Raw genomic sequence first — 26972 nt, 5'->3', positions numbered from 1 at the left:
TAGAATTATCAAGTAATTTATTTATTTACTTACCTCGTTAAGCAGCTGCTCAATAACTTTTGTTCTGTGGGCAATGCCCAAACATATTAAAACAACTGAAAGTCACCCCCCCAATACAATTAAATGAAGCAGCACAAAGCCACCATTATAAGCTAAAAGAAGCTAAAAATCACATCCAGCAACAGTAAAAACAAAACCTTAATATTTTTCAGAGAGTAACATGGCCATATTGAAACAAAGTACACTACAGAGTTAAAGTGTTAGATTTAGAGGGCCTAAGAAAATTAAAAGGTCTTTGCCTGGTGCAGACAGACATTAAGGTAAGTGGCAGGTGAGCCTTCTAGGGAAGGAATTCCATAAATGAAGGGCCAGTGCTAAGAAGGCCCTTTTTTTCATGACCTCCTGCCATATCTCAGCTTGCAGGGGCCTTGAAGAATGGCCTCCGTTGATACACTCAAGGCACAGGCATGTACAGCCCCAAACAGTGAAGAACTTGAAGAAGGTTCAAGGGCAGAACTCCAAATTGGGTCCAGCAATGGACTGGAAGCCAGTGAAGCTGATAAAAGTACTGGCATAAGACATACATAACACCCAGTCCCAATTAGTACTCTTGTAGACTTACTCTGTATTAACTGTAATTTCCAAACTGTCTTCAAAGGCAGCCCTATATACAACACATTACAGTAATCTAAATGAGAGGTTACCAGGGCATCGATCACTGAAGCCAGGCTGTCGCCATCCAAGTTGGGTCATAGTTGGCATAAAAGCTTACGGTGGTAAAAGGCACTTTGAGCCACTGAGGACACTTGTACCTCTAGTGACAGAGATGGATGAACAAGTACTTCCAAACTACAAACCTGATCCTTCAGGAGAAACACAACACCCTGCAGAACAGGTTTAACACCACTCACCACAATGGATGAACCACCCACTAACAGCGCCCTAACTTATTTGGACTGAGCTTCAGTTTACTGGCCATCATTCAATCTATTACCATAGCTAGGCACTGATTCAGCTTCTCTAGTGCTCCACCTGAGTTTGATGAAAAAGAGAAGTAGAGCTGTGTGTCATTAGTGTACTGGGAACATCACACTCTAAAACTCTAGATGACCTCACTCAGTGGTTTTATATAGATGTTAGCACATGGAAAAAGATGGAACCCTGTGGGATCCCAAAGTATAACTGCTACAGGGTCAAACAGAAACCCCCCCCGCACCACCTGCCAGAAATGGCCATACTGATATGAGCTGAAGCACCAAAGAGCAGTTCCACCCATATGCAATTTGGACAGCCTCATAGTGGATGGTATCAAAAGCCACCAGAACATCCAGAAGAACCAAAACGGTTGCATTTTTCCTGTCTCTTCCCTGGCATATGTCATCCCACAGGATAAGCAAGTTTCAGTGCCAATACTGGCCTGAACCTCAACAGATAAAGATCCAGAAAATCAGATTCATCCAAGAGTGCCTCAGCTTGGTTGGCAACCACACTCTCAAACTTCTTGCCCGGGAAAGGAACATTTGCCATAGGACTATAGTTATTAAGCTCTGGATCAAAAGACTACTTCCTCAGGACTGCCTCCATGGTATTCGTGGTCTATCTTGAACATTTAAAGTTGTGGAACTCTGGATTTACTTGAGTAACTCAGCTAAAACTTATTTTAATTGACCGTTTAGCCATATCCATTTCTCAGATAAGTAATTCAAAACCTTGCAAATTTTAGCTAAACATTTAACCATAATATTGGCCAGTAACGGCTGCATGTGGAAAACCTGATACTAAAATGGTGGACATGCGATTGCATTTCTATATGGTAGCTTTATTGCTTTTATTCAGACAAAGCTAAAAACAAAGCCGCTCATGAGCACAAATCTATTTCTAGTCCTGTCAGTTTCACATATATTCAACAAGTCTGTCCCATACAATTTCTGCATCAGTCTGCTTTAAAAAACACACACACAGAATCATAGAATAGTAGGGTTGGAAGGGGCCTACCCTAAGGGGCCTACAAGGCCATTGAGTCCAACCCCTTGCTCAATGCAGGAATCCAAGTCAGAGCATCCCTGACAGATGGCTGTCCAGCCTCGTCTTGAACGCCTCCAGTGTGGGAGAGCCCACCACCTCCTTAGGGAATTGGTTCCATTGTCATATTGCTCTAACAGTCAGGAAGTTTTTCCTGATGTTCAGCCGGAATCTGGCTTCCTCTAACTTGAGCCCATTATTCCGTGTCCTGCATTCTGGGATGATCAAGAAGAGATGCTGGCCTTCCTCTCTGTGACAACCTTTCAAGTACTTGAAGAGCGCTATCATTTCTCCCCTCAGTCTTCTCTTCTCAAGGCTAAACATGCCCAGTTTTAGTTATTATTTATTTCATTTCTATACCGCCAAATAACCAAAGCTCTCTGGGCGGTTCACAAAAATTAAAACCAAACAGCACACAATAAAACAATTTAAAATATATAGAACATTAAAACCACAATATAACAATACAACCACAATAAAACCTAGCAGCAGTGCAGGAGTGTAAAATACAGATTTAAAACAGCAAAGATAAACATTTAGAAAGCTAAAATGCTAAAATGCCTGGGAAAATAAAAAGGTCTTCACCTGGTGCAGAAAGGAATACAATGTAGGTCCCAGGCGAACCTCACCAGGGAGCTCATTCCAGAGCCGGGGTGCCACAGCAGAAAAAGCCCTCCTCCTAGTAGCCATCCGCCTCACTTCCTTTGGCAGAGGCTCACGGAGAAGGGCTGCTGATGATGAACTTAAGGTCCGGGCAGGCACATATGGGAGGAGGCGATCCTGGCCCCAAGCCGTTAAGGGCTTTGAATGTTAACACCAGCACTTTGAATCGGGCCCGGAAATGGACTGGCAGCCAGTGCAGCTGGAAAAGTACTGGCATAATATGAGCTCGCAGGCCAGTCCCTGTTAACAATCTTGCTGCCCTATTTTGGACCAGCTGAAGTTTCCGGACCGTTTTCAAAGGCAGCCCCACGTATAACGCATTGCAGTAATCCAGACGAGAAGTTATCAGAGCATGGATAACTGTAGCTAGGCTATCTCTGTCCAGATAAGGGCATAGTTGGTATACCAGCCTAAGCTGATAAAAAGTGCTCCGTGCCACTGAGTTCACCTGTGCCTCAAGTGACAGTTCTGGATCCAAGAGCACCCCCAAACTACGAACCTGATCCTTTAGGGGGAGTGCAACCCCCTCCAGAACAGGTTGAATATCACCTAGCTGGGCAGACGAACCACCCACTAACAGTACCTCCGTCTTATCTGGATTGAGTTTCAGTTCATTGGCCCTCATCCAGTCCATCACCGTGCCCAGGCACTGATTCAGAACAGCCACTGCCTCACCTGGTTTTGATGAGAAAGAGAGGTAGAGCTGGGTGTCATCTGCATATTGATGGCACCTCAGCCCACACCTCCGGATAACCTCCCCCAGCGGTTTCATGTAGTTGTTAAACAGCATGGGGGATAAAATAGAGCCCTGTGGAACCCCATGGCACAATTGCCATGGCACAGAGCAATAATCCCCCAGCACCACCTTCTGGAATCGGCCATCCAAGTAGGAGCAGAACCACTGTAGTGCATTGCCTCCAACTCCTAACCCAGACAACCTATCCAGAAGGATACCATGGTCGATGGTATCGAAAGTTCTTTCAGTCTCTCTTCATAGGGCTTTGTTTCCAGTCCCCTCATCATCTTTGTTGCCCTCCTCTGAACCCTCTCCAGTTTGTCTGCATCCTTCTTCAAGTGTGGTGCCCAGAACTGGACACAGTACTCCAGTGGAGGCCTAACCAGTGCTGAGTAGAGGGGAACTAGGACTTCCCAGGATTTGGAAGCTATGCTTCTATTACTGAAGCCCAAAATAGCACTGGCCTTTTTTGCAGCCACATCACACGGTTGGCTCATATTCAGCTTCTGATCGACAACAATTCCAAGATCCTCCTTGCTTGTAGTGTTGTTGAGGCACGTATCCCCCATCTTGTAACTGTGCATTTGGTTTCTTTTTCCTAGGTGCAGAACTTGGCATTTATCCCTATTAAATGTCATTTTGTTGTTTTCTGCCCAGCGCTCCAGTCTATCCACATCACTTTGAATTTTGTTTCTGTCTTCCAAAGTATTAGCTATCCCGCCCAATTTTGTGTCATCTGCAAATTTGATCAGCATTCCCTGCACCTCCTCCTTCAAGTCATTAATAAAAATGCTGAAGAGCACTGGGCCCAGGACTGAGCCCTGTGGTACCCTACTCGTTACTTCTCCCCAGTTTGAGAAGGTCCCATTGATAAGCACCCTTTCAATCCGATTCTGTAGCCAACTGTAGATCCACCGGATCATTGTTTCATCTAGCCCATTTTGAGCTAGTTTGCTCATCAGGAGATCATGGGGCACTTTGTCGAAAGCTTTGCTGAAGTCGAGGTATATTATGTCCACAGCATTCCCACGGTCTACAAGGGAGGTTACTTGATCAAAAAATGAGATCAGATTCATCTGGCAGGACTTGTTTTTGATAAATCTATGTTGGCTTCGAGTAATCACTGCATTGTTTTCAAGGTGCTTCCGGATGGATTGCTTTATCATCTGCTCCAGAATTTTCCCAGGGATAGACGTCAGACTGACTGGTCTGTAGTTCCCAGGTTCCTCCTTTTTACCCTTTTTGAAGATAGGGACCACATTAGCCCTCCTCCAGTCATCTGGCACTTCCCTCATCCTCCATGATTTCTCAAAGAGAATAGACAGTGGTTCTGAGAGTTCTTCTGCCAGTTCCTTTATTACTCTAGGATGCAGTTCATCTGGCCCTGGAGATTTGAACTCATTCAAAGTAATTAGGTGTTCCTTGACCATATGTCTATCGATCTCAAGCTGCAATCCTGCCACTTCAGCCTGTACTTCGCCTTTGCCAGGGGGGTCATACACCCTCTTTTGGGAGAAGACTGAGCCAAAGTAGGAATTGAGCACTTCTGCATTTTCTTTGTCATCTGTTATCGTTTTGTCATCCTTATTTAATAGCTGAACAACCATTTATTTCCTCTGCCTTTTACTATGCACGTAGCTGAAGAAAGCCTTTTTGTTGTTTTTAGCATCCCCCGTTAACCTCTGCTCATTCTCAGCTTTAGCCTTCCTGACACCATCCCTACAATTCTGTGCTACCTGCCTGTACTCTTCCTTTATTACCTGGCCTTCTTTCCACTTCCTATATGTGTCCTTTTTTGTTTTCAGGTCATCCCTAAGCTTTTTGTGAAGCCACATTGGCTTCTTCTGTTGTCTTCCACCTTTTCTTCTTGTTGGAATGGTTTGTAATTGTGCCTTGAGAATTTCCTTTTTTAAAAGCTCCCACCCATCTTGGACTCCTTTTCTGGTTAGCGTCACTTGCCATGGGACCTTACTGATCATTGTTCTGAGTTTATTAAAATCAGCTTCCCTAAAATCCAGGGTACGCGTTTGACTACACTCGGCTTTTGCTTCCCTTAGAACCAAGAACTCAAGTACAACATGGTCGCTTTCCCCCAGAGTTCCTGTAACTGCTACTTTATCCACTAAGTCATTTCTGTTGGTTAGGATCAAGTCAAGGTTAGCCGATCCTCTAGTTCCTTCCTCTACTTTCTGTAGGAGGAAGTTATCCGCCACACAAGTCAGGAATTTCCTGGAGGGGCCATGTTTTACAGAATTTGTCTCCCAACAAATATCGGGGAAATTGAAGTCCCCCATTACTAGTACATCATACTTCCTTAAAACATTGGCTATTTGCTTTTCAAAAGTTTCATCCTCATCTTCTCCTTGACTGGGTGGCCGGTAGTCGACTCCAACCACCAGGTTCCTTTTATTCTTTGCTCCATTTATTATGATCCAGGTGCTCTCGATGGGGCTACCAAGCTGCACATTTCTGTGCAGAGATATGTATTTTTCACATACAGTGCAACCCCACCTCCCTTTCTGTTCCTCCTGTTCTTTTTGAACAAGTTATAGCCTTCAATTGCTGTATTCCAGTCATGAGAGTCATCCCACCAAGTCTCAGTTATACATATCAAGTCATAATTTCCGTCTTGTATTAAGAGTTCAAGTTCGTTCTGTTTGTTTCTCATACTCTGGGCATTCGTATATAGACATCGAAGACCATGTGCTTCACAGTCTGGCTTTCTTCCTACATGTGTCTGAAGGCTATTGTTGGGACATTAGAGCTGTTCTCTCCATTGTGTTGCATGACCCTTCATCCATTGTTACCCCCAACATTACGTCTCCCTTCCCCGTAGGATTCAAGCCCTCCTGATGAAGTTCTTCATGCTGCAGCCAAACTCATTCTTCCCATCCTTTGTGTGTGAGGTGCAACCCATCCCTTGCCAACAGCCCATCTTCCAGGAAGTATAGCCCGTGGTCCCAGAATCCAAATCTCTCTCGTCAGCACCACCTTCGTAGCCAGTCATTCACCTGAAGCATTTTTTGTTCCCTTTCTATCCCTCTTCTAACTACTGGAAGGATGGATGAGAAAACTATCTGGGGCCCATAGTTCTTGAGTTTCCTTCCCAAAGCTTCAAAGTCTTGGCGGTATCATTTGTCCCCACATGGATGAGAAGAAAGGGATACCTGTCAGTGGGCTTTATGAGTGCAGGCAACCTTTCAGTCACGTCTCTAATTTGTCCTCCCAGGAGACAACATACCTGGCGAGTCCACGGGTCTTCGCGACATACTTGGGTCTCAATCCCACGCAGCAAGGAGTCTCCCACTGCTTCCACTCTTCTCTTCTTGTTGTAGGCCTGGGTTTCATCGCCTCTGTTTGACTGACCTTCAGCCTCTTGCTCACTCTCATGCAGGTTCCCCTGTGATTCTTCCTCTTCAGGTTGCCCTCCAGTCTCATCCGCAAGTACCTGGAATCGGTTCCACAGCTCCACTGCTTCCACTGGTGCAGAGTGGCGTCTAGTTCTTCTTCTCCTAACTGTCACCCTTTTCCAAGGAGTATCCTCTACTCCATTTTTCTTCACCTCAGCATTTCCCACTGCCTCATCTTGCTGTTGCTCTTCAAGCTTCTGGTCTTCCCTTTGCGGCTGTAGTTCCCCCATTCTGTCCAAGAACTCTCCGTGTTCTCTTATTCCCTAGAGGGTCAACATTCGCCGCTCCAGTCCACTTACTTTTTCTTCCAGCAGGGTGATCAACTTGCACTTGTTGCAGGTGCAGGCCATGTTGTTCTCAGGCAAGAAAACAAACATTGCACACACCTTGCAGGTCACCACCACTGGAGAGTCCTGTCCTCCCATTGCCTCTTTTCCCTTTTTGTGTCTAGCTTTGTGATTGTTCTAGACTAGCCTGTGCCTGCTCCTCTACTCAGTAGAGGTTAAAAGCAGAGTCCCACTGGTATGAAAGTGTGTGTTACAAGACAAATAAATGTAAAACAAAGTTAGTTAAAAAATAAAATGAAAAATGAAAAAGAAATTAAAAAATTAAAAAAATTAAAAAATGTTAGGAGCCTCCCCCTTGACCTCCCATGCCGAACTCCCCTGGCCAACTCCTGTTTGCTCCCCCTTACACAAACCTTACACAAAACCTCACATTTTCATCCACAATATCCCTAACATAATTTTGTATGAAGTTTTTGAGCTAAGAACTACACAGCAAAATTCAGAGAAGTTTAATTCAGAGTTCAAAATTCAGTTTTTAATTCTGTTCCAACCCACGTATTAGTCCAGGAAGTGAGAATTAGGTTGTTTTGCTTTAAAATGTGGACTAAACAAAATTCTCCACCATCCCTAAGCACAAGTAGCTCTCCTTTTAACTTTAATTTGGAAATACAGTAAGTGCATGCATGAACAGCCGGATTTTCCTGTCTCTGAGCAAGGGGAACATGCACCGTTACTTCTACTATCAACATCTTTGTGCATTCACTTGATAGCATTTTCCACTTCCCTATTATTTATTTTACCACCCCTCAGCAATGCTTACAAAAACAACGTAATTTTAAATAACACATTTTTCCGAAGACACAGATGTTTTAAATAATGCTAACTGGACTCTGGCTTATATACTACCACCTGCTCCAGCCACCTAATTATACAGCCATCTTGCCAGCTTAAAACTGTCCTACATTCAGCAATGTTAAATTGTTTGAAGAATAGCAACACCCAAGGTAGATAGATACACATCTGTGCTCTTTACAACTATGTACACAATTGGAAGGGAGATATGGAGTGCGATTTTATGCAACCTTGTATATGCATTTTAAAGGAGAACTTTTATACAATTCTATTTAGATGGTATTTAACACCACTCAGGTTAACTAAATCTATTCAGGGATAGATGATCACTGTTGAGATGTGGCTCCTCAAGAGCCAACATATATTTTGGTCTTAATCCAAAAGCCACAAACTACTGAGTTTCTATTGTATACAAAATTAAGAACACTGCAAGGCATGATTCATCTGTGAACCCAGCAGTTATTTTATTCTGTTATCTCATAATGAGTACATTTGGACAATCATATCTTGTTTTAAAAAGCCAAGATATGGAAAAGGCTTTTGGCCCTGCATATAGCCCCTTCGCTCCTCTCTTTATGTGGGAGCAAACAAATCAGGAAGTCTTCCATTCACTAGTTTCCCATTTTATCTGAACTATGGAACAAGCCAGGAGATGAGCCCATCGTTGGAAGTTGGCATCTCCTCGCTGGTTCCAAAACCATTAAATATAGTTTCCAGTTTCATCCAAACCAGGAAACAGAAACTATAGTTAATCTAAGCGTTGCTGGTTTGTTTGTTCCTAATGGGAAGGAGCTCATGGTTTTGCTTGAATACCTTGAAATGATTGTTTATTCATTGACTGCTGCCTATATATCTATAGGTTTTAGATGGAAAGAGATTAATCCTCTCTGTTGATAAATAGCTTGTGAGAATTTAGGATGTGGCATATTTGACCAAACTCACTAATATAGTAAAAGTAAGGGAAGGAAGACAATTAGACAATTGTTGCATTAAAAAAATGAGCCTTGTTATTATATACTAAATAATAAGATACACAATGCAGTACCACCTTATTTATTGTTGGGAATAAAACAGAGAACACATTAATCGCTTTAAGTCCTATTCAGTTGTAGAAAGTAGTAATAAGAGTACCTTCCTAAGGAAAATGCATATGTAAAAAATGAAACTACCCCTTTTTTCCTTTAGTGACAATTGTTTAATATGGTTGTTTTCCTTTACTGCTATTACTAGTATAATTATTCTTGCATATGATTGTAAGGACTCTGCACTTTTGTATTAATAACCCCCCCCCACAAACGCACAAAAAAGTTCCTTAAGCTAATGCATATTCTTGTTAAAGTGCTAAATTAAGCACAAGACCTTAAAACAGCAAGCTAGAGTTGAATATCTAAGCTGTTATCATACTTCTTGAGTGTGTTATTAGGTACTCAAAAAGAACATCTAGCTTAAAGCTATTGAAGCTAAACACACTGAAATGCCTGAATTTAATTAAGCATCAGATTCATTTTTTAGTCAGGGATAATTAAGTTGTCTTCTAGTATTTTCTGGATTGCAAGTGCTATTCACAATCAAAATCCACTGTTTTGCTCTTTTTTTTAAACAAATATTAGTGGTGCATCAATATGAGATTTGATGCTTTGTACTTGATTTCACATTGTAGTCTGTTTTAGAAACAGTAAATCCTGCATACATAGGTAATCTAAAAGATTTAGTCCCTTCTAGCTCACTTGATATATAACTTAGCAAATGTCAGTATCACATCTAAGAAGGAAGGCGTGCATGTCCTAAAATTACCATCCTTTCCTTTGTAAAACTCCAACAGATACTATGTTCTTCAGTTAATACATGGAGGGAGCAATCCTATGACCGCTAGACATTGTCTGTGAGGGCCAAAGAAAACTGGGGATTCCCCTCTCTGAGGTCAGAGACAGTGCTCCAACCTCAGAAGGAGGAGTTGGAGATCTGACCCCCCCTTCCCCTTGCAGGCAATGCAGAAAGAACCATGCCAGCTGGCCTCCAAAGTCGGAAAATCAACCTCGGAGAGGGGGGAAAGGGGTCATTTTGGTGGGCGGGGAGGAGACTGGAGAGGCCAGGATAGAGCTATTCTGAGGCCTCTCCAGCCTCCTTCCCTTCCCCTTCGAAGCGGCATCACTTGACAGGCAAAGAAACCTGTCTAGTGAAAAATACAGGGTGGGAGGACAAGGAGGCGAAAATCGCTTCTGCCACTCCTCCCACTCTGCATTAGATGATCAAAAGCCTCCGAGTTAAGGGGCTTTCGATCATCAAGGGCACAATCGATAGGACTGTGCCCTTAAAGCATGCCTATGTTATGTATGGTGATGATTTTTACTAGCCCTTTGAATTGTCCATAATTCAAAAACTATGCCAACACAGTGCATTCATTTTTTAAAAAACAGAATATTGTGAAACATTACCAGATTCCTGAATAAAAGAGGCTGGCGGAGATGCAGATTGGTCAGTTCAGCCTAGTGAGTTTAGACAATACTAGCACTTCTTGACAGAGACATTGACCTGGTTTAAACATAATGAGAAGCCATCATCAGTGAATTTCCCCACAGGGCTTCTAGTTGTGGCAGTGGCCAGCATTTTGAATATTTGAGCCGCAGCAGGGGGGTGCCGTAGCTTGTCATTACGTGCAAACTCAGTGAGGGCGGGTTGTTGGCAAACCTAAAACAGCCCATGTGTTCTGGGTGGCTTATCAGCCACCCCAACAGTGCATCCTCACTGGGTTCATGCATAACGACAAGCTACGGCACACACACACACCCTGCTGCAGCTTGAATATTCAAAATGGCAGCTTCTGCTGCAATTAAAAGCCCCGCAGAGAAATTCACCGATGATGAATTACGTGCTTCTCATTACGTGCAAACCAGGTCAATGACTCTGTCAAAAAGTGCTAGTATTGTCTAAACTCACTAGGCTGAACTCACCAATCTGCATCTCCACCAGAGACATTGACCTGGTTTGCACGTAATGAGGATTTTGAATATTCAAGCTGCAGCAGGGTGTGTGCGCGTGTGTGTGTGTGTGTGCGTGCCATAGCTTATCGTTATGCATGAACCCAGTGAGGATGCACTGTTGGGGTGGCTGACAAGCCACCCAGAACACATAGGCTGTTTTAGGTTTGCCAACAACCCGACCTCACGGAGTTTGCACATAATGACAAGCTATGGCACACACCCCCTCCCCGCTGTGGCTCAAATATTCAAAATGCTGGCCAGTGCCACAACTAAAAGCCCCGTGGGGAAATTAACCAACGGTGGCTTCTCATTCTGTGCAAACTGGGCCACTGTGACTTCATGTAAGATTTCCATTATTATCTTGAGTAAGCTAGTCTACACACCTAGAGGACTAGCACTGATTTGCAAAAGCATGCAACATACTGATCATGGTTAAGTTGACTGCATGCAGCCTAGCATTTGGAAGAGAAAAAAAAAACTTGGTTGAAAAAATGCTCTTCATTTATAAAAACACAGCATGTAATTATCAAAATTTGCAGTTTATGAATCTTTCAAAAAATCCCCCCATTTAATGACTGTTGATAGATGGTTGTACAGAAAAAGTAAATTTAATAAAGCAATCACACAAAACTATTCAAGGAGCAATCCATCATTTTTAGTACGCTGTTTTAGCCACAGTTCCATTATACTATAGTGACTGTTACACCTCAGTGTGAAAGTTTTGCTGATAAAATCAACAGCCAGCCTGATATCCTTCATATCATGATAACAGTGCAACAAATGACTTGGATAACACATCAGAACATGAAGTAGAAGTGCCCTACTTTGTAATAGCTCAAACTCTTGATGCAATGAGAAAACCTCTTATGAGAAACACAGAAGCTGATCTAGACTGATAAATGAGTCTACTGGCTTATACTGGCAAACTACACCCCTTTGACTGGCAAGTGAACAAGGTCTATTGGATCTATACCCACTTATATTGCCAGCCAATGGCCAAGATGGAAGAACCACGCAGATTTTTTATCATCTCTGAAATTGCTTGCTCTGCCTATATTCTACCCTGACATGCGTTGCTATTCTCTCTCCAGCCTGCTACATCTTGTCTTTTTTATTGCAAGCATGGGACTGTCATTTAGTACATGTCTAGATAATGCTTAGTGCTATAAAATACGTATGGTATCTCTGGGTACTTCTGTGATACAGCTAAATATTGAGCATTTACAGTTGTAACCCAAATCTATATTTTTGTTGTTGGAGGTTTTCCACATAAAAGAAAAAGGTAACTAAGCAACCAGGCTCTCTCTAAATACAGCAGTAGCACAGTTAAATCTGTTTCTAAGCATCAAGTCCATACAGGTTAAGTACACACAAAATCTCTGTATGAGCCCCCCCACCCCCAACCCACATACACAATTAATATCCACTGGATAAGTATTCTTACCTAAGGAGGTGAACGGATACAAAAAGTTCTAATTTCTAAAGAAAGCACTTACAAGGACTAGTTCAGTGCTCATGACTGTTGGGAGAGCCTCTTGTAGTGAGGTTCTACTCAGCTCATATCTTCATGTACGTTCTATTGCTCTGATGAAGCATAATTAGTTTTATAAGATACATTTATAAACGGAGCATACTTGGGCTGCAGTCCCTGCACACACTTACTTGGAAGTCATATTAGACTTAATGAAACGTACTTAGTAAATATACATAAGATTGCACTGTGAGTTCTGAAAATTTTCTGAAAATGTGTATGAGAACTTAGACCTATCATATCAGAAGCATGTGCCCTCCAACATAAGGACTGGCCTCCATCACTTCTCCTCTTAATTTGTTGTACAATGGCGAGAAAAAGTTTGTGACCCTCTTAGGATTGTCACATATTTCCAACCTAAAATGTTATTAGACCTTAATCTAACCCAATAATCCCAGATAAAGAACAAAAAAAAACCCTGATTAAACAAATGACACACAAACATTCAATATCCATGTGTGAAAAAGTATGTGAACCTTTAGATTCAGTACCAGGTGGCACCCCCTTGAGCAGCAATGATATCAAATAAGCATTTCCTGTAACTGTTGGTCAGTTCTGAGGAATTTTGGCCCATTTCTCCTTACAGAACTGCTTCGATTCAATGACATTTGAGGCCTTCCTTGCATGAACAGCTCATTTCAGGTCCTGCCATGGGGTTCAATGGGGTTTAGGTCCGGACTTTGATTAGGCCATTCAAAACACGGAATTTCTTCTTCCGCAGCCATTCTTTTGCAGATCTACTTGTATGTTTAGGATCATTGTCATGTTGCATGATCCATTTTCAGTTCAGCTTCACCTCATGGATGGATGGCCTGACATTCTCCTCTAGAAACTTCTAATACACTGCAAAATTCAATGCTGGCAAGCCATGTAGGTCCTGAGGCAGCAAAGCAGGCCCAAACCATCACATTCCCACCACCATGCTTGATGGTTCGAATGAGCTTCTTCTGTTTGAACTCAGTGTTTGTTTTGCCAAACGTAACATTTCTCATTGAGACCATGAAGTTCTACCTGTGACTCATCGGTCCAGAAAACAATGTTCTGGAAGTCTCGGGGACCAGATCTTTTGTGATCTTTAGCAAACTTCAGATGGGCAACAATGTTCTTTTTAGAGAGCAGCAGTTTCCTCCTGGCTATCCTTCCATGAACACCATACTTGTTTAGTTTTCTTCTGATCATTGAGTCATGAATACTCACATTGTGAGGCGACAGTGGCCTGCATGTCCTTGGTGTTATTCTGGTGTTCTTTTTGACTTTCTGAATTATGCGCCAGTTTGTTCTTGGAGAGATTTTGGTAGGATGACCACTCCTGCATAGAGTGACTGTGGTCTTGAACCTTCTCCATTTGCAGTCTGACAGTGAATTGATGGAGCCCCAAATCCTTAGAAATGGTTCTGTAACCCTTTCTAGACTGATGAGCAACAAAAACTGCTTTTTTGAGTCCTCAGAGATGTCTTTTGATCGTGGCATGACATGTTACCACACAACCGTATGGTGAAGACCAAAGTCACAAAGTTTCTGATCCTTTTATAGGGTGGGGCTGCCCAAAATCACCCCTGAAGATCTACCTAATTACGTAAAACACCCGATTCTAACTAATCCCTTTAATTGAGCTGATGCAACCAGAGGTTCATTTACTTTTGCACATACCCTGTCGCTTAAGTACTCATTGTTTGCCTAACTGATACATCATTTTATTTCACAAGACATGGAATTGATTAATATAAACCCTATGGGATATTTAGAAAAGGACTGGTTTTGATTCACAAGGGCTATCATGGTAAAACTATGGAATTCCCGTTAATTATTATTAGGGCTCACAAACTTTTTCTTACCACTGTATAAAGAACAGTCATAAACCTTAAACATATTTACCTAGAAGCGTACTGGAACTTACTTCACAAGTAAGTCTGACTTCCGGTTGGAACCGATGTCGCTCTGGCAGCTTCCCCACAAGTTCTCCATGGGAGCTTTCTCAAACAGCTTTTTAAAAGGTTGAAAAACCTTTTCATCTCTCCCCTGGTATTAAAAGGGGGGGGGAGGCGGCTCTGGATAACATCTTGGAGAAAAGTATCCCCCACGGGATAGTGGGTGGGCTGGATTCCAGGATTATCTCCCCAGAGCTTTACCAAGGCACAAAGCTGTACTGAGACTCCTATTTCATAGGAGAAAACAGGGCTGACGTGCTCCATAATAATATATGCTTTAAGAAATACCAACAACTTCTGAGGGATGATTTAAGAAATGCTAACAATATTTCAGAACATCTGAGGACCTGTAAGATCTGTTTGAGAGAAACATGTCTGCGCTGAGAAGAAAGGAGCTGGCATCAACTCCCCCCGCACCCCCTGTGTTAAAAGTTTCAAGAACAGAAGATATAGGGGAATTATTTACTCCGATAAAGACTTTATCTTCGCAATTTACAGAGCATGCCAAAAGGCTGGATTTAATCCAAAATTCTATCACCACCTTGCAAGGAGCTGTAGATTTAATTAATGCGTCATGGAAAAAAATGGAGATGAAAATTAATGAGCTAGAAGACCGAGTGGCAGGAAATGAAACTATGACACAAATTTGTTTTAAAAAAAATGCCTCTGATAGAATTTCTCAACTGGAGGCTTTCACGAGGAGACCCAATGTACGTATTATTGGGATTAAAAATCTGTCTAATGATGTAAAATTGCCTATTTTTGTGGATAAACTTTTGCATGAGATACTCCCTATCCCATCTGATTATTTATCATAGAATCATAGAATAGTAGGGTTGGAAGGGGCCTACAAGGCCATTGAGTCCAACCCCCTGCTCAATGCAGGAATCCAAGTCAGAGCATCCCTGACAAACGGCTGTCCAGCCTCGTCTTGAAGGCCTCCAGTGTGGGAGAGCCCACCACCTCCCCAGGTAATTGGTTCCATTGTCATATTGCTCTTACAGTCAGGAATAAATCAATATTTATTTGATATTGAGCAGGCATTTCGTGTGCCAAATGCTAAAGGGACGAATTACATGATCATAGTTCAATTTGCAAAAGTCTCCACAAAGAATTATATCCTGCGTTTGGCAAGAGAGGGTGGAAACCTTTCCTGGAAACAAGATAAAGTTATGTTATTTCCAGACTACATCAAAGAGGTGGCAAATAAAAGAAGGCAATTTATCAAAGAAAAAAATATAGCAAAACAAATTAACTTACAATATCACTTAAAATATCCTGCTACATTTTGTATTGTGTCTGAAAGGCAGATGAAGAAGTTTCAAAATCATGAAATGGTGGCGACATGGCTGAATGTAAAAATGTGTGAGAATTCCATTACAACCCCATGAACTGGAATCTTTACACAAGCTTTGTTAACTGTGTTTAGTCTACATGATCCAGGCTAGCTCAGAAGATAAATGATTATACATATATTCGTTTACTCTTTCATGTTTCGTTTTTTCCTGCTTTTCTTTATATTTTTTATTTCAAAAAAGATAATATATCTAGTATAAAATATATTACTGACTGTTGAAGGTTTATATTAAGTTTTATTATTATATAACACTATATATATATTTATATAATATAGGCTTCTGGGAATGAATTGTATACCTGTTTCTTTGATATAAGACTGATGATACAATATTGAAATGTAAGGTTGTTTATTGAACTGTAAGATTGTTAAGGTTATGGATATAGTTTTTAAAATAGAATGGCATCGGAGGCTGGGGGGTATTAGAGTTTAAACTTAATTCTTTAAAGGGGAGGGAGAGGGGAGGGAAGGGGAAAAATATTTTTTCTTCACTTCCTTTTCTCCTCCCTTTTCCTTTTTCTTCCCTTTCTTTTTCCTTCTCTGTTATTGTGGTGTCCTCATCAGAATATTGTATTGTTGGGAAATTGTAGTACCGATCAGGTTGTTGGTAATTTTGGTATTGTTTATTTCATTTATAAAGATAAAATAAATAAAAATATATTCACCCCCCCCCCCCAACAAGTAAGTCTGTGCCCTGTGGATTCAGGCAGGTTGCAGCAATTTCACCAAGATCCATCTGTACCCCTAAAGAAGAATCCCCTCTGTTTCTTTTGTTCTTCACATGCCTACGTGTTCCCTCTTTTTGTCCTGAACATAAGTCAGTCTGTGCCCAGGATGACTTTAAGCTGAACAACATACAACACTTACAAAAATGAGGGATCAACCATTATTGGTTTCCTCATCTGGGCAGCCTTTTGGAGAGTCCTACATGAGACCTGAAACCACCTCAGCACCTAATCAAGCTAATATTAATATCTGCAGCATCCTGTCACATTCCATCTTTAGACTAACTGAATACAGACTTCACGGCTTGAACATCATCCCCTTTTTCCTTCCTTCCACCACCACCCTTTTTTAATTTGCTTTGTTTACCATCTTGCCTGATGGAGTTCTGAAGAACTTGAAAGCTTGCACACTATTTTATGATCTTGAGTTGCCTAATAAAGATATTGCCCCGATATCGATTTTGGAACGTGTAACATAGAAACACTAAAAAAGGTGAGGGCCAAGAATACTAATATATACTGTTACTATGATCACAACACAAGTGTGATGTGCAGTGCATTTCTCTGATTCCTAAGAATTCCAGCTTTCATCAAAACCTCCCCAAACCCTAATCTAGGCCTCACTGATTCTGAAGTCAGTTTTAGAGTGAAAGACATGTCTGAAAGAGGCTCTAAGTATACAAACAGTCTATGAGGTGTACCCCAAGACCTTGGTGTCAGTGGAAGGCAGTCAGTGTGAGTGAGCATAGAGGTGGAGGCAGAAGGTTAGTGTTTTAGTTACAACTTTTTTCACTTGACAAATACTACCAGCCTTCCAAAGCACTTCTGTCTTGCAGACCAAAGAAAGTTGAAACTGACTGATTATTGCAGAGAACACAGGTACATATGACAATGCAGGTGGTTCTAGTCAGTCATGAATAAGTATTGTGTCATCTTCAGCACAGACTTTGGTAGACTTCAGTAAAAAAAAGTATTTGAGACATACAGCCGGTACAGGTGTAACATCAGATTCCTTTTTAACCATGGTTAAAAGACTGGCAGAAAGTTTCTCCTCTTCATGGCACAAACCCTCAGCTCATTTTAACTACTTTAAGTCAACATCAGTACCCATGCTAACCATGCTAAGTTGGGTTCCCTCTTAATTATGTTTAGAAACCAGGATTGGAAGCTGGCTAAGAAGGAATCCAAGTTAGTCTTAACTACAGTTAGTCAGTGCTGATGTCATACTTAACTATGATTAAACACATCATAGGAAATTCACGGCAAAGAAGAAATGGAAAAGGGAAGGAAAGTGTGTGGTCTTGTATTCTACTCTAAATAGTTTAACCATGGTTAAGAAATTGCAGGTGCAAGTCTGGACTGCCCCTAAGTAGGACTGGCACCACTTACAGTGGGCAAATTCTATTCCTTTCCTTCTACTACTGCACTATCCAATCTCCAGCCTAGCACAGATGGAACAATTCCAGGATGTTGCCATTGATGCAGAACAGTTTTTCACCCAAGTTAACTGTAATTAAATTAGATATGGAAAACAAACAAATATTTCTTCTACTTATGTTGACCTCAACCAAGTTTGGCTGCTGGCAGAATTCTAGATTTTGATCTGCCACATAATTAAACTCTAGACAGACGGTTACTAAATAACTGAACCTAGCCAATATATTTGCTCCAGAAAAAATAGACAAAGCTACTTAGAGAGCAATCCTATGGTCACTAGACATTGTCTGAGTGGCCATAGGATACTGGGGATTCTCCCCTGTGAGGTGGGAGACCATGCTCTGACCTCAGAAGGGAGTCAGAGATCTGCCCCCTCCCGCTCGCCCCCGGCTGCCTTCCAAGGTTGGAAAATCGACCTCAGAGAGGAGGGAAAGGGGGCGTTCCAGTGGGTAGGGAGGGGAGGACATAAGAGAGGCCGGGATATGAGCTATTCTGCCAGCCTCCTTCCCTCCCTGTCTGAAGCACAGTCGCCACATAGGCTAAAAAGCCTATATAGCTAATTATGCAGGGCAGGAGGACAGGGAGGTGAAGATCACCTCCGCTGCTCCTCCTGCCCTGTATCGGTTGATAAGAAATCTCTGAGTTCATAGGCTTCCAGTCATTGAGGGTGAAATCAATAGGATTGCACCCTTACTCTTTGTAACTATCCTGAGGGGGAGGGGAATCTATAAAAATGAATGCATTTCCTATACTTCTACTGACAAAAATAGCATTTTTCTTTAACTTCAGGAAATTCATGACACAGAGATGAGCATAAAAGTTTATCATAGGTCCATAACACGTAACAAGACTAGAGCTTCAACTCTACATATATTATATGAGGTATGATTAAAGCTGTACTACCAAATAATCACACTAATCAGATTATTATGATTAAACTACCAGAGATGTGGGAGATCAGTGATGGGATCTCCTGACATTTTTACTTTTAAAGCAGCTGTGAGAGGCCCTTATATTGATCAGAACAGCAGTGTTGAGACAGGAGAGGCTTAACCCTCCAATCGATGGCGTTTTCTTGTCATCCCCTCCTCCAAAACTGCTATTAACATGGCAAACAGAGAAAAGGGCAGGGTTAAACCTTTCATCCCCAGTGCCACTATTCTGAACAAAGTCAGATTCCCTCCCCACATAGCTTCTTTAAAAGTGAAAGTTAAAATTAGAATGTCAGGAGATCCAGATCTCGTAGTTCTTGTGTACTTAGCCTTTAGACACTACTCAAAACTGCCAAAGCTTTTCTGAGTAAATCCCTTACATTTTAAGGAGAAGGTTAACTTGTGAGGATTTTAGAAGGGGCGGAGCAGCTAATCCCCACATTTCAAATTATCTTATTTCACTACAGCATACAATCTCCATTTATTCAAACTTTAGCCTGCTTAAATGTGGGGACAGAAGAAGTGGGTAGACGAGGATCTCCATCAATGGCAGCAGATTGAAGATTCTAGTCCTTATCCAGTAGGGACTAGGAGAAGACAGATCCTTACAGTCATGATGCAAACTGCTGCTGAAAGGACTGGGGGAGAGAACTGGGCCTGGAGGAAACATTCCCTCTGAGCCAATTCTCCCTTATTTTCATGGCATCTCAACTTGTTCTTGTTATGCCACTTTCTATTTTGTGGTTCCAAAACAAAACAAATGGTTTCCAACAACTTTACATTAAGTTGAGAGGATATCCAGGCACAATTTTTGTCTGAATGTTTTACTACAATTAATATACTAGATCATCATCTGACCCTTATAGGCTTAAGACTGCAATCCTGTACACGCTTCCTTGGGAGTAAGTAGACATTATTATTATCATCATCATCATCATCATCAACTCTATACTAGCCATAGCCGAAGCTCTCTGGGTGGTTTACAAAGTTAAAACATTAAAATGCAATATACAAAGTTTAAAAATTATTTACATAAAAGCATATGGACAATATATACAAACATATAACTAAAAACAACTTGAATTAAAAAAAAAAATTTTTAAATCCAACAATAAAACACAGCTTAAAAACAGGATACAAAAGTGAGCAAAAGGAACAAGAGTTCTAAAAAGGGATAGCCTGGAATAATAGATAGCTCTCAGAGGACCTTAGGTGGCGGACTGGGATGTAGGGGAGAAGGCACTCCCTAAGGTACCTTGGAGCCAGACCATGCAAGGCTTTAAAGGTAAGAACCAGCACTTTATATTTTGCTTGGAAACAACCAAGCCGGTTGTTAAGATTTTAAAACCAGTTTAGTATGGTCTCCATGGGATGTCTCAGAGACCAACCTGGCTGCCATATTTTGTACCAGTTGAAGTTTCTGAATATACAGACAGCCCCAAGTACAGCACATTGCAGAAATCAAGCCTAGAGGTTACCAGCGCGTTACCAGGTCCACATGATCCAGGAAGAGGCGTAGCTGGTGTATCAGCCGAAGGTGATAACAGGCACTTCTCACCGTTGCCTCCACCTGGGGTGCCAGGAGCAAGGTTGGGTCAAGAAGCACCCCCAAGCTATGAATTTGCTCCTTCAAGGGGTGTGCAACCCCATCCAGAACTGGCTGACATACCTCAATTCCTGAATCAGGACCCTTCACAATGAGCACCTCTGTCTTGCCTGGATTCAACTTCAGCTTGTTCTCCCTCATCCAGCCCGTTACTGACTTTAGATGATCATTCAGAGGAGTCATACCTTCCTTGGATAAGGATGTTAAGGAGAAATAGATTTAGTTGTCATCAGCATACTGATAACACTCAGCCCCAAACCTCTTGATGATCAACCCCAGCCGTTTCATGTAGATATTGAGCAGCATCAGGGATAGAGTGGAACTCAGAGGGACTCCACATAATAGTTCCTTTTTCGAGGAACAACTATCCCTGAGTGACACCATCTGGAACCATCTTGAGAGAAAGGAGAAGAACCACTGCAGAGCAGTGCCCCCAACTCCCAAAGCCGATTCAGAAGGATACTATGGTCACTGGTATTGAATGCTGCTGAGAGATCCAAAAGAATCAACAGGGATGCACTCTCCCTATCAATTCCCAAGCGAAGAACATCCACCAAGGCGACCATGGAAGTCTCAACTCCGTATCCCACTCTGAAGCCGGTCTGAAATGGGTCCAGGTATTCAGTTTGATCCAAGACTGCTTGGAGTTGAATGGACACTGCCTTCTCAATTACCTTGCCCAAAACTGGTAAATTACTTACTGGCCTAAAATTAATAAAGTCTAGGGGGTCAAGGGAAGGCTTCTTCAGAAGTGGTCTATCAATTGCTTCTTTCAGACACAATGGAAAATTACCTTCCCTTAGGGAGGCATTAATAATATTCAGCAAAAATTGCTTTACCATTTCCCCTCCCTGGTCTACAAGCCAGGATGGGCAGGGATTGAGAGGGAAAGTTGTCCTTTTGACCAAACCAAGCAGCTTATTCACATCATCAGGAGTAACAAGCTGAAAATGATCTAGTTAAGTCATGCAAGCAGAGTTGCTGGACACCCCATTGTTGATTTCTGTCCCCATGATAGTATCCAAGTTGTCTCATATCTGAGAGATTTTATCCACGAAAAACTCATTAAAGGCATCACAGCAAGGTACCAAAGGCTCTAAGATCAGATTGGGGGGAGGGGGCTGACTCAGCTCCCTAACCACCCTGAACAGCTCAGCTGGGCGCAAGTTTGCGGACATGATACATGTAGAGTTGAAAGCTCTCTTCGCTGCACGTATTGCCACCTCATAGGTCTTCAAATGATCCCTATGACGTGTCTTGTTAGACTGAAGTCGAGTTCTCTTTCATCGGAGCTCTAGTCATCATCCTTGCTGCTTCAGCTCCCTCAATTCTGCTGTAAACCATGGAGTTTGTTTGGAAGCGGGTAGGAGAGAAGCGACCATGTCAATAACCTTGGTCAGATCTTAATTCCACACAGAGACCAGGGACTCGACAGGGTCAGCGGCGGCACCAGCCAAGAACACCCCCCCCCCCAAGCATTTTGGAATTACAGTGGATCTATCAGCTTTCGGGGGCAGACCATCTTAATTGGTCCTCCACCCCTGCAGAGGCGGGTAGTAGCCATGATACCAGCCCTGACCAGACAGTGATCCATCCATGACAACGTGGAGACAGATAAGACCTCCACCCGCAGATCATTCTCCGAATTGGAGCAAAAAATCAAACTGAGTGTGTGATCGTGTGTTGGCCCCTTGACCACCTGGGACAGGCCCATTGTTGTCATGGTCGCCATGAACTCCTGAGCTACACCTGGCAAGCTGGACCCCAGGGGGGATGTTAAAGTCACCCAGGACTGAAAGCCTGGGCAACTCCAACACCAGCTCTGAGACCAGCTCCATGAGATCAGTTAGGGACTCTGTTAGGCAGTGGGGCCACTGGTAGACTTAACAGAACCCCCAATTTATCCCTAGTCCCAAAGCCAAGGTACACACTCGATGTGAGCCAGTTCCTTCACAGTGAGTCTCGTCAGGGGGACATTAACTTTGTGGACCACTGCTACGCCGCCTCCCTGCCTGCTTCTCCTTACCTGCTCTACCATGGAGTAACTGACCAAGAAAAGCTCCATCCATACAGGTCCACTTATCTCCCCCAGCCAAGTCTCCGTAATGCATACCAGGTCAGCCTTTTCATCCACGATTAAATCATGGATGGTTTCGATCTTATTCTGGACTGACCTGGTAATGGACTGGATGACGGCCAATAAACAAACTGAAACTCAATTAAGACAAGACGGAGGTACTGTTAGCAGGTGGTTCGTCTGCCTGGCTAGGTGATAGTCAACCTGTTCTGGAGGGGGTTGCACTCCCCCTAAAGGATCACATTCGTAGTTTGGGGGTGCTCTTGGATCCAGAACTGTCACTTCAGGCACAGCTGAACTCAGTGGCACGGAGCACTTTTTGTCAGCTTAGGCTGGTATACCAACTACACCCTTATCTGGATAGAGATAGCCTAGCTACAGTTATCCATGCTCTGATAACTTCTCGTCTGGATTACTGCAATGCGTTATACGTGGGGCTGCCTTTGAAAACGGTCCAGAAACTTCAGCTGGTCCAAAATAGGGCAGCAAGATTGTTAACAGGGACTGGCCTGCGAGCTCATTTTACGCCAGTACTTTTCCAGCTGCACTGGCTGCCAGTCCATTTCCGGGCCCGATTCAAAGTGCTGGTGTTAACATTCAAAGCCCTTAACGGCTTGGGGCCAGGTTACCTGAAGGATCGCCTCCTCCCATATGTGACTGCCCGGACCTTAAGTTCATCGTCAGCGGCCCTTCTCCGTGAGCCCCTGCCAAAGGAAGTGAGGCGGATAGCTACTAGGAGGAGGGCTTTTTCTGCTGTGGCACCCCGGCTCTGGAATGAGCTCCCTGGTGAGGTTCGCCTGGGACCTACATTGTATTCCTTTCTGCACCAGGTGAAGACCTTTTTATTTTCCCAGGCATTTTAGCATTTTAGCTTTCTAAACTTTTAGCTTTGCTGTTTTAAATCTGTATTTTACACTCCTGCACTGCTGCTAGGTTTTATTGTGGTTGTATTGTTATATTGTGGTTTTAATGTTCTATATATTTTAAATTGTTTTATTGTGTGCTGTTTGGTTTTAATTTTTGTGAACCGCCCAGACAGCTTCGGCTATTGGGCGGTATAGAAATGAAATATATAAATAAATAAATAAATAAATAAATAAGATATTGCAAAGGAGCAGGCAAAGATTCTGCAGGTGGCTTGGCCTGCTCCCCAAGGTACCTGGGCTGACAGGGCAACCAGAAGGCTGGATAAGTGTAATATACCTGCCCTCCCTTCTCCTATGAGTTTTTGCTCTGCCAGCACCATATCTCCCCATTCCCCCAACCACTGTTATTGCCTCCCCTATACACATAATGCTGACTTTGTCTCAAAAAAGATGTCAAACTCAGCAACACTCAGCAGAATAAAACACAGTCAAGCCCAACATTTCATCTCTCACCTGGAATACACACCTAACACTTCCCTCCCATCTCTCACCTGGGGGGGGGGCACAATTCAATACCAGCAGGCTCTCACCCTGGGGTATAAAATCACTTCCCTCTCACCTTCAATATTTAACTCATAAAATAACAAAGAGCCTAACCGGAAAAACAAACGAAACACATTCAAAGGCCACACACACCCAACCTCCAGACAACTCCCAAATCCCACAAGTGGAAGAGAAAGTAGGGAAAAACAGAGAGAAGGGAGAAAAACCAAGAGATATGACCCTCGCTGGCCCCCCGAAGCAGTTCCCCCATGTCGGCTTCCCTTAAGTCCAGGCTTCCTGGAGGGACAGCCAATGGCTGGATACCAAACACTCCCCAGGGAACCAGGTCCTCAGCTGTTTCAGGGAGCCGGAAATAATGAGCCCTTCCCAAGGCCAGATAGGCTGCTGTAGCAACGGTGAAGGAACAGGGAGTTGACATGCAAAGGACTGAACTGTTAGTTATCTTATCTCAGTAGCACATATACACATTCGACCCAATAAAGAAGAATCTGTTTTGAGACAGCACAGCAACCACTTGAGAACATATGAGTTATAATGTTTTTGTAATGAAAGGGTATTCAATTAATTAATTGATTGATTGATTGATTAAAGGAATATCCTTTATCTAGAATTTATGGAGCCTTACTCTTTACAATGTAATCATCCAGCACAGGAGAGCGGATGTAGGGTCGTTCTTCTATTACTTGGCATGACTGCTGCTGTGGGATGTTTCCCATACTGCACCAATAACTTAGGAAATGTGGAAGTTGTGTAGTTATGATGCATGACACACTAAGTGCTGGAAGAAACCATGCCATTCACTCCTCCTAATCTTCCTGTTACATGCATTACTGAAGTAGCATGGAAACAGCCACATGGAAGCAGCAGTTCTGAGACTAACCAGAGGAAGAAATTAGGATTTGGATTGTGAAATTGCCAAACACCTGTCAATTATTTGCCAACTATGAGAACTGTTTATATTTTACAGGTATTTCCCACCCAGTAGGTAGAACACTACCCAAAATAGAAGTAATATTAAAGTAACTCAGGTGCATTATCTATTTCGCTTAGACATTGCTTACCTATACAGAAGAAACTATTCAGATATCGGATTAAAACTGTTCAAATTTGTTGGTACTCTAGCCTGCCAATAACAATCCAGACGTACTAGAACCCTACAGCCAAGTTAATTCAAGCTAATGACCCAGTTCCCACATAAAGCTGGCAATTCCTGGGTTGTTTAACTGAGGAATTGTGGGGACAAGCAAGCCACGTGCTTGTTGCTTCTGCTTTTAATTCGAATCTAGAAACTCTGGATTGTTTACGGGTTAAACAACCCAGAGTGAGCCCAACAAGTGCCCATGGTTTGTTGTTGAGTTAACTCATGGCTGTTTAACGCATAAGCAACCCAGACTTTCTGACTTTGGACATCACAAAACAACCCAGGTGGAAGTGATGAGTGTGGTTTCGCTTGTCCCCACAATTCCTGAGTTAAACAACCCAGAACTGCCAGCATTACATGCAAGTAGGGTCAATATGTGAACTTACACTTGTTCCTGACTCTAATTTCCCCTCCAGGGTTGCCAGAGCACAACACTACGGCGACAATAGAAGCCATAAACAGCAAAATTTCCCTGCCAGGCTCTAGAATAGACTTCCCAACCTGGTATCCTTCAGTTGGACTACAACTCCCATCATCCCCAATTGCGACAGTCATACATTGGAGGGCACCAGGTTTAGAAAGTCTGCTCAAGAGCACAGACTTAGCATCCCCTTGACCGCCCCCTCCCCCGGCCTGGCTTCTTCCTTCCTGCAAATGCAAAACTCCCTCCTAGTTTGTCCCTACTTTCTCTTTGATTCCTTTTGCTTCCTACTCCATGTCTCTATCACCCATTTTTCCTCAGGCCCCTGATTTTCAAGCCACTGCCTACTTTACCTCATTTATTTTAGCTACTCTTTCTTTTGACCACCCTCTCTAGCACCCTTCTGGCCCTCTCCTTCCCATAACATATAGCCCCTCATTTTAAGAAAGGCAGAATTCCTCCTCTCAAGCTGGGGCACATCATCCTTCATCTCGTCCCTTCTCACCAGCTGGTGCCAAGTGCAGGAACTACAGCTACCAAGGACACCCCCACTACCTTTACCCTGGTCATGTTTACTTATGGCCAGACTTATTGGAGGGGGAGGTACCGCACAGCCAACCGTGGCAGCAGCTTCTGCATTCAGCACTGACTGTTGGGAAAGGATGTGAAGAGAAGAAAGAAGCATGCAGTGGTAGTGGAGGAGAACTCTCATGTTCTTTTTTCCCCCTCACATGCTCCATCCTTCTTGGTGGTGATGACAGGACCAAAAAAAGAGTTCAAGAGAGTTGCACACCATGCCTTCCGGTGACCATTTTATTGGGCATTTGCTCCAGTAGCTGCTGTGTTGATCAGTTTCTTAAAATGAGAGGCGCTTGGTGGCAGCAGAGGAAGTTAAGTGTGACCATCTTGCCACTGCTGTCATAAGACACCACTCCCATTGGAAAAAGTCATATTACCTTCAATCAACAGTAAACTCCCTGCCAGTCTATAGGTTTCCGCAAGTGCCTGACCATTCTGAGTACTGATGCAGCCTACACCTCAGCAGCTTAAGTACTGTGAAGTTTCTTCAGAGGCCCCTTGCCTGAATTACCTGTTTTGGCTACTCCTTTTTGTAAGCCGCATTCTCAACCGTCACTGGCCTCACGTTCCATCCCCTGGGAGATTGTTATCCCAGCCAAACTGGCAATTTCCCTTCCCAGAAACTGGACTGAAAACTACCTTGTTCCCTGAGCAACTGATCATTGAACAATCACACCTGCTCAGTTAGCTTCAGAAACTTCATTGCCACAAGCACAATATGAATAAAATTAGTCAAGTTTTGGTTTCAGCTATCTGTTACAAATGCATATTGGATGCATATGTAAGCTTTATATAAAAATCAGAATTAATTTTTAGGAGGTTAAAAGGCGTTTCCCAACTTCCATTGTAACAGAGAA

The 26972-nt window shown here is 42.8% G+C and overlaps 1 protein-coding gene across 4 annotated transcripts in view; it reads right to left on the bottom strand.

The window, feature by feature from the left end:
- The window catches only part of PKP4 (plakophilin 4), a 163746-nt gene that overhangs the window by 129514 nt on the left and 7260 nt on the right, over positions 1-26972 (bottom strand). The window lies entirely within an intron of this gene.

Source organism: Heloderma suspectum, chromosome 1 (genome assembly GCF_057233095.1).
Source record: "Heloderma suspectum isolate Gila_16-S chromosome 1, 16-S_ref, whole genome shotgun sequence".
In the NCBI taxonomy this organism is placed as follows: Eukaryota; Metazoa; Chordata; class Lepidosauria; order Squamata; family Helodermatidae; genus Heloderma; species Heloderma suspectum.
Note: the sequence above shows the minus strand (reverse complement) of the source record. Positions and strands in the feature narration are given on the sequence as shown.